Source organism: Oryzias melastigma, linkage group LG17 (assembly GCF_002922805.2).
Source record: "Oryzias melastigma strain HK-1 linkage group LG17, ASM292280v2, whole genome shotgun sequence".
NCBI lineage: Eukaryota > Metazoa > Chordata > Actinopteri > Beloniformes > Adrianichthyidae > Oryzias > Oryzias melastigma.
Window position 1 is genome coordinate 27,113,432 of NC_050528.1, and position 9,348 is coordinate 27,122,779.

Genomic DNA, 9,348 nt, shown 5'->3' on the forward strand with positions numbered 1-9,348 from the left:
ACGCAGGTCTGGGAAATTAAGTAACACTTTAGATTCTCTGAGTTACCAGCATACACCTAAACACCCAAAATAAACCTGATGGACAGACGCTCGTACCTCAGAGCCTCTACGTGTCAGCGTGATTGGTCTTAGCATGTGATACGTGATGTGCTCCCTAATGTCTCTGACCGTGAAACATGAAAACAAATCCTCTGCACATAATAAGTAACAACATTTGGTTTACTGCTGCAGCTCATCTGCAGCTCTGCTTGGATTTATTAGGATTAAGGGAAATAAATTAAAATCAAGAATCTTATACTAAGGTCACCTGACAGTATCGTATCTTCCACTCTATAAGGTGCACGTAAAAGCATTAAGTTTTCTAAAAAAAAAACCACAATGCGCCTTATAATCCATAGTGCCTTATATATTGTGTTTTTTCCTGACATTAAAAAAAATTTGAAACCAATTTTTTTCTTTGAGTTGCTAACAAGGTTGGGTGTTAGCGTAAATGCGCTAACACGGCTAATGTGTAGTGTTTTACTAACAAGGTTAGAAGTTAGCATAGTCACAGTGTTTTTGTTTTAGCTGCATCAGTCTATTTTTTTTACATATTACAAGCAAAGTTGAGAGTTATCGAGAATACGCTAACACAGCTAACGTGTAGCGGTGTTGGACTTTTTTTTACGTTTTACTAACAAGGTTGGGAGTTAGCATGGTCACAGTAACGTTTGTTTTAGCGGTATCAGTCTATTTTATTACGTGTTGCAAACTAGGTTGGGAGTTACCTGAATATGCTACTATGGCTAACGTGTAGTGTAGCTGACTCTTTTAGTCTCCCTTAATACGCCTAATAGTGTGCCTTATATTTGGCATAAGTTCAAAAATAGACCATTCACTACCTCATAATCCAATGTGCCCTATAGTGCAGAAAATACAGTAATTAACTTCTTAGGCTTAAAACTGTTGCAAGACAACAACAACAACAAAAAAAAAACAAGTGTGTTACTTGCTATTGTGCAGGTGAAGCAAAAGATACAATGTGGTTTGTCATATTTTCCACTTTTTGACTTGGAAGAAGAGTTGGTTTGGAAGCAATTTAGACCGTTATTAATCTTCTGCTTTGGTTTTTATCAGAGCCTCATTACTAACCTGTGCACTATGCTATATGTGTTTAAACCTTCACTGTTTCATTATTTTACTCAGCTCCTTTCTTGCAGTATCTGTCAAACAACAAGACGTTTGCATAGTGGACTGGAGGAATGCAGTATAAATAAGGCAACTTGCAAAAGTAATTTATGACCATCTCTGGATCGGCGTGAGAAGGGTGAAAAACAGTGTTCTGTAGCATTCCTTTATAGCATATTCTCAGTATTTAGAATATGCAAAATGTGATGCTTTTAATGTGTGTTAAGTGTGTATTTTTACAATGTGGTGATATCTGTAGTTCCCCAGAAAGCATACAACATGTTTTTCATTACAGACAGAATCATTACATTCTTGTATGTTATTTCCTCTGTCTATTTCTGAAGACACTTCTGTACTACTAATGAGCTGATGTATTCACTTGACGTCAGTCTGTGTTAGATGGACTCTTCAGCCTTCAACACAAGCAGGATGATTATGGGTAATTTGTGTCACATCTCAGATTCACTGACATTTAATTCGTGTTATGTTGGTTTTCCACCAATACCCACAGGGCAGTATTTTTCAACTGTTCTACAGACATCAATAACAAATTTCAAATGTTTTAAATTTTGAATTTTTGAGTTTAAAAAAAACAATTATATCCCAATGAAACTAAATTAATCACATTTAGTTTAAAATTCACTTCTATTTAACTCCATTCATTAAAAAAGGAAAGCGACCCTTAAACTATGTTTTATCTATTGTAAAATAACTTCATGTGGTCTTTTCATTCTGATTATGCAATTTTTTGCTAAAATCAAAAAGCTTGGGTTGTTTTTACGACATATTTTCAGCAGAGCAGCAGGAGTTTATTAGAAATTCACCTGTGACTTGTGGGCGGGGCTGTTGGTTCAGAAGTAATCCTCCACTAATTTCCTATCAACCCTTTGTTTACATTCTCTCCACCAGCCTATAGCACCTACAAGCTCAAGCTAGCATTAGCGAAAAAAAAAATGGCAAGCAATATCTGGGCTATGCAGCTGTACAGTTTTGAGACAGTTTTCAGCTCGAATAGGAAAAAATGAAGACATAAATGAATCTATTTGTGGATGCATCAGAATTGTACTGGAGAAAGGAGACAGCAGTAAATGTGTGTGTTTTTAAAAAAGCGAGTTTTCATTTGCTCCTGATCCAACGCGATTTGAGTGAAGAAATACTCAGAAAGGCAGTTTTAATGTCCTCCATCATGAGAAAAATGCTACAAGAACATGTCAAAAACACACAAAAAACCCACATTCATTGGAGTGGGTCTGTAAATACAATTAAGAAAAGTAAAAACTATAATTATGTACAGCTTTTTGCGGTCCAGTCTTATCAAACAAATTGTTCTGTGAGCAAATGCTGATGCTACAGTAAAGGTGTGTGAATATAGTTAAAGGAGAGGTGATGTAGAGGGTTTGTCTGAAAAGGGAAGAGAGACAGTTCCACTGACAGCCCTTTACCATTGACTGTAAATGAGGTCTGGACCGAGTGACCCTTCCTCCCTGCCGTTCCAAGCATAAAGTATGTGCTGGCTCCAACAAGCCAAAATCCATAGATTGCTACTGAGAAATAAACATCCATTACTCAGTCATTACATTCGTCAGATCATGTGTTTGGAACTGAGTAAACAGGCGTAGTGGTGTCCCAACCACATTGCATCTGTTCATTTTTACCTTGGTTGATCCTATGTGACGGTGATCAGGGCTGATCCGTGCCACTAAAGATGGTGACGTGTGTGTGTGTGTGTGTGAGTGCTGCTCGGTGAGCTGTCTGTGTGCAGAACTCTAAAGCCTGACTGGATTAACCTTTGTGCTGCCTTGATCTGGTTTGCTGCTTTGTCTCTGTGCAGAAAACAGCCCTAGAGCATAACTGGAAGTCAAAAGGCAATCAAATCAAAAATGTCTGCAGTTTACTAGGAATTTCCCAGATTGTTTTTGTTGTACTGCTTTGATTGGATGTGCTGATTTACAGTTTAAAGCCAACTAAATACTTTCTAGCTTGCAGCAAATGCCACTTGAAAAGTATTTACCAAATGGTTCTTCAATTGAATCCGGTATGAGGATAACTAAATTGATAGATGGGACTCTTAAGCTGACAGGAACAATTGTGCACAGATAATTCATGATGAAAAGGTTCTATTTGCACCTGGTTCACATGTTTTTCAAAACCATTATGGATCAGATCGGTTTGGTACGGCTACCATACTGTGGTGTGTCTAGTTCTACCATAATTTAACTCAGTCACGCATTGATGTTTAGCATCAATTCTTAAACAAACAGCTGAAAGAAGCGGACATGTTCCGTAAAAATCCTGATAAACTGTGGGCCTCACTCAGTGGAGAGACTCAAGTCTGCATAGAACTTAAAACACAAATGTTGCAAGCCCTTGACTGAAATGTTACAAGATCACAATGTGTTGGCCATTTGGCAATTAACCGTAAAGAACTCTTTAGAGTCTAAAGTTTAGATGTTGGGATTGTTGGTCACAAAATCTGCCAAGTTTCGGTTAGGACTGGCATGTGGGAAACCAGGGTTCATTTCCCAGGAGCACAATGAGCTGAATCCAGTGTGGGTGCCTAGGCATGACCCTTCATACTACTGCTTACCTTTGTAACCTTAAGGGTTCCCAGCCTGGATAAATGTACAGGGTTGTGCCAGGAAGGGCATACAGTGTAATACTCTCTGCCAAACCAAAATGTGTGGACCATTAAAACCTGATTCACTGTGGCGACCCCTGAAGGAATGTGCCGAAGGGTAACCAGAGTGTTCAAGAACCGTCTGACTAGAAAGCACGTAGGCAGACCATGTCCATGACTTATTCAATGTCTTAGAAGATTGTGTAATCTATTTTGCTTCTTGAAGCTTCCTCGTGACCCTCAGCTTTGTTTTCTCTTGCTCGTTTCCTCCTCTGTTTCTCATGTCAGGATTAGTCTGAGCGGATCTTAGCCTTAGACTTGGCATCCCAGCAGGCATCAAGAAACCCTTACAAGTTCAGTAACAAGCTTCGAGGACCACATTTTTTACCTGAACATGTGAATACCATTGTCAAAAACTAATTTAAAAATGAAGTTTAGTTTATTTACCATTACTTATATCTTACCAGACCAGTGAGGTGCTTCAAGGAGAGTTGTACTGTATGTTCATGAGAGATCAGGTTGGGATGTAAGGCTCTGGTAAACTCATTAGCCTACCAGATTAGCCCTCATTTTATCCAGAGCAAAGGTTCTTAACAGCACCTTTACTCTCGCTCCACTTTTACCTGAAACGGCGACACTCTGATCTGGATCTTTGAAAGGATTCCTTTATTTCACTTTTACAGGGATTCCAGTCCATTGTGGAGGCATAATACGAACAATAACTCCATTGTTTTAGTCGGCTTTATCTGGATCTAAGGCCATGGGCAGCCATGTGTACCATGATTGTGTGCTTCTTAATTCGCCTCATTGTCAAGTGCTTGATAAATTTGTGGAACTCCAGGAAGTGCTCTTGTGGTGAGTCCGGCAGCGTGACAATGTTCACAAGATTGTGACACTGACTTTTGTTCTGTCTCTGAGTCATTTTATTTATAAGTAACTATGTAAATACCTTGTTATCATCTTTATTGAATCCTCTATTGAAAGATGCCACCATGTGTTGAAGCAATAGCTCATCTAGTCCTTTTATAACCCAATCAGTGAGGGCTCTGTTTCCAAAATGATACTTGAAAGGTTTTTCAAAAGTGGTGACATTTACTTTTTTTTTAAATATCACATGGTTATTACATAGATGTTGGCAGTCTCCCAAATTAGGATTATGAATTACTTACTGTTATTAGCTGCCTGACCTAGTTCTGAGGAAAACCATGAAGGTCACCACATTAATCAAATAGCATTTAGCTCACCAAACTTTACCACAACATGTAGTTTTTAGGTGTATATATATATATATTTTTTTTAAACTAAAGTGAAGTTAACTACCAAATAAGCTTGGAAATAGTTTGTCTGTTATCAGATCAAATGGAGGAATGAGGATTCCTTGATGGTATCAAGGACTGCGGACTTGTTTCAAGCAATGTTGAGACATTTACGCTGTCTTTTGATATGGTTTGGTTTCCCACATTTTATGTGAGATTTAGCGACTAAAGCGACCAAACAAAGTCAAAAGGAAAACATTTATAAAGCTCTGTTAATTCTCTAGGATTTATTCATAGGGATCTGCACCTCACTACACCAGTTTGATTTAATTTGATTGTTTCTACACATTCCTGCTTCCTCAGATTTGCGCTGTGAGCTGTCCCTCCACTTCCAGCCCAAGCTTTAAAACGTTTCAATCCCCCACAATCCTCGCAAAGCTTTGATACAAAGCTTTTATTGTTGCGTACATAGATATAATAATAGTCTGCCCCCACGTTTGCACATGGTTCCTATGGTGTCAAAGTCCTAAAAAGTGGTGACAGAGTCCATAAATTTTGATCTTCTCTTCTGATGAACTAGTTGTGTTGAAGATCGTTCCATCTGATTGAAAGACCGCTGGTTTTGTTCCCAACTTGCCCACCCATGTGTCGAAGTGTCCTTGGGCAAGACACTGAACCTCATATTGTTCCTGGTGGTCATAGGTTGATGCCAGTTAGGCCTGCACAATACATCGCAGATTTATCTTCATTGCAGTATCAGCCTGTGCAGTACATGTATTGAAGAGATGGCTTAAAGAGAAATAAATGGTTGCCTTAAGCATTTACGGATACAAAACTGTCTTATGGCAGCCAGCTTGATGTATTTAACAAATTAAATAGAATTCTTTTTGCATTTGACCAATAGGATGGACCTCTATTATGTTAGATATTTTCCTCTTATGTAATTGGAGTATAATTTAAGTTCTGTTGAATTTATTTAAGTAAAATAAAATAGAAATGATGTATTAGTTGTTTTGCTTCATGGTCATGTATCACAAGACATAGCATCATTGCAATATTGATCACTAATATTGCACATCGCAAGTTTTTCTAATATCGTGCAGTGCTGGTGCCAGTGTGAGCGAATGAGTGTGCGTGCGAATGACTGAATGGATGGATGAATGGGATTGTGACTGTAAAGTGCTTTTGGCTTTTGGCGCTATATTGTAAAAATAGAGGCCATTTACCATTTCGGACCATATTGATTTTTATTGTCTCTAGCATTTTTTACTGATCATTCTTGTTTCTATTTGACAGATTGGTTTTAAAATATCCTAGTTTTACTTTGAAAGACTGTCGAAGAGATTAGGTGCTATGTGGATGCTATCTCCTGTTGTGTTATTATTGCGGGGATGGAGCTGGCTGAAACACACACACACAAACACGCACAGCTCTGACTTTGACATCTCCCACCTGGAAGTGCCACAAGTCTCAACACAGCCTCCATTTTTACAGCTGCTGGACATTACATGTCAGTTTATTCTCCTGAATCACGAAGGCTGATGTGTTGATCACAAAGGATCGTGCTCTGGCCATGTTCTCTTTAAAGTACACGGCTGTGTTGTTGAGTTTTGTGGAAACAGTGGATCGGTTTGAATGGAGGCAGATGACTCACCTAATTGGAGCCGCCTAATGGAAAAGAAGAGTGTTGTTGAATTGATTTATAGTTAATAGATAATGGTTCATACATGTAATTACAAACATAAGTTTCCTTTGGGAAACCATATAAAATGGTAAGTAAAGGAAGATCATTTTAAGATATTTAAACATTGTCTCCTTTTTCCACATGTAACAAATTCTTCAGTCATTCAATTTACACCAAAAACCAAGAAAATGTGTTAAATGTACTTTTAAAAACTATTCAATGATAAAGAACACAAACATGCCTAAAAATGTATTAAATTTGATTGTTTTTACTTGAAAACTTTCAATAGGCCCTTGTTTTAAATGAGATCTCTACTTTTGAACTGTTGGATTTAACTGCACATTAGAAAAGCTAAAGAAAAAAAGAACATTTTTAGTTCTTACCTCAAAATCAATGGGAAACTGCTTTAACCCTTCAGCATCAAAGATGTTGCTAGCGACACCTACATAACATGCTGCCGTACTCTTTAACATGAATTGTAAATTGTTTATTCTGATGTTGATTCTATAATATTGGATTTGTACTGATATACAAGACTTTACTAACGTAAAGTAGGGGTGTAGGGAAAAATCATTTCAGCGATATAGTGCGATATTTCATTTGGCGATACTTGTATCAATTTAAAATGTCGACCAGACGATCTTTTATTAACTATTCATGAGCAAACGTAGTTCAGCGTCTTACTTTTTTTCACTTAAGCCCCCGGCTCCAGCACTTGACAGCAATTCATTTCCTCAATCATACATAATAAATCATCATTATCATATATAGAGCCCTTTTGGTTAATGAACATTATTTCTATGTTGTTGGGGTTTTTTATATCGAAAAATAGTTTGTTGTGGAAAATCAGATAATATTGACAGTTCCCTTAAAGTACAAATATTTCTTAATTTACCAAAAGCAAAGCAGGATGAATATGCTTGGGTAAAAGCAACTTGAATACCAGATACAGTTGCAGCGCTTAGCGTTGTGATCATTAAATTAAATATTTTTTTAACCATTTTATTAACATGATAGATTCATTAATATTCATATAGAGTTTTTTTCTAAGTCATACTCTTTAAATAAAATTGTGAAAATTTGTTTTAGTAAATTCTGGGGATATACCACAATCTGTATCGTATCACGAGATGCGTATCGCGATATGTACCATATCGGCAGACTCTTACCAATACACACTCCTAACGTAAAGCAGCTTTTCTGCTTCAGAATCCATGAGAACTTCTTTCATTGCGTTAATGGTTGAAGATTTACGGTAGTCAATAGAATATCAACATTAGACCTAAAGCTCTGGTGTTAAAGGGTTAAATTCATTTTTTTGTTTATTTTAAAAAACATCAGTGAGGTTTTTGGTTCTGAAAATATCGGTCTATAACTCTTAACAAAAAAAAAGGATGAGTTAACAGACCTTTTTTTTGTATGCCATTGTTGTACATCTTACAGATGGTTTGTTTTCATGTTTAACTGCCTAAAGCAAAAAAAGGCCTCACAAGCTCCCTTTCAAAATAAGAGACATGCTCCATATGTTAGACTAAGGAATGTGTTTTTAGCTGCCTAACATCTGATGCCTATGAATAAAATTAAGCTTCCCTAATGGTATAAAAAGTGAACTGGTGGTTTTCTTAAATTAATACATGAGCACAAATGTATTGTAATGTTATCCATAAGTCTAAACTTTGTAACTTGGAAGAGGAATTGGTGTCACGTATCCTCTGCCGCTTCTGCCAAAATATCCTAAAAAGTGAAGTTGGTGTCAGTTGAGCAGTCAGAGAGAAAAAAAAACATTCTGTCTTAACTAGTGTGTGAAGTACATTTGTTGCTTTGACTTTCAGGGTTTGTTTGGGGGTAGTTTGATGTTTTTGTCGGTCTGACGCTGCCTCGTTTGCTGAGGAAAGGCAGGGCGGTTGTTTGTTGGGACTCCAGCTCACACTGAGGTACCATCTGGACAAATTTGCACCTCCTGCACACGCAGGCATCACAGCGAGTCCTTGTTGAGGAACCTGGAAGTGCAAGGCCAAATAGTGACATCATGTTTAAAAAAAAGGCTGGTAGAAACAGCTGCTAACTTCTGCAGAGAAAAGCAAACTTTATCCGTTCTGTTGTCATTCGGATACGTTCTCTGTTGCCGGAGGAAATCAGCAGATCTTTTGGGCCATGGTTACTCAAAACCGTTACCAAAGTTCAGATTTTTACTACACTCCACTCATTATCTGGCTGATATTGTCTGTCATGTTGATTATAGACAATTAACATTACAAGTATTAGTTTAATTTTCCCTATATATGTCCTCCATCATGAGAAAAATGCCACAAGAACATCCAGAATATCATTTTCATTTAAGTGGGTTTTAAATATGGACACGATGCTCAGATTATTAAAAAGTAGGAACAGTCAGAACAAAAATATTCTCTTTTTTTTCTTTTAATGCTGTTAGTCACGCAGAAGTGCTTCAGGCCATGAAAGGCTGCTTTCCTGCAATAGGATTCTATTTCCTTTATGTGTTGTTCTCAGCTTCTCAAACCCTCGATTACCTCGATTTCGGCCACCATTTTGTTTGTTGACATAATTTTAAGGGGGCGGGGTGTCGGGCAGGAGTCTCAGGCACAGCGTTCTGATGTTTCAGT

General features: G+C 37.5%; 1 protein-coding gene across 2 annotated transcripts in view; it reads left to right on the top strand.

Moving 5' to 3' along the window:
* Window positions 1–9,348, top strand: part of fam110b (family with sequence similarity 110 member B) — a 32,367-nt gene that overhangs the window by 9,021 nt on the left and 13,998 nt on the right. The window lies entirely within an intron of this gene.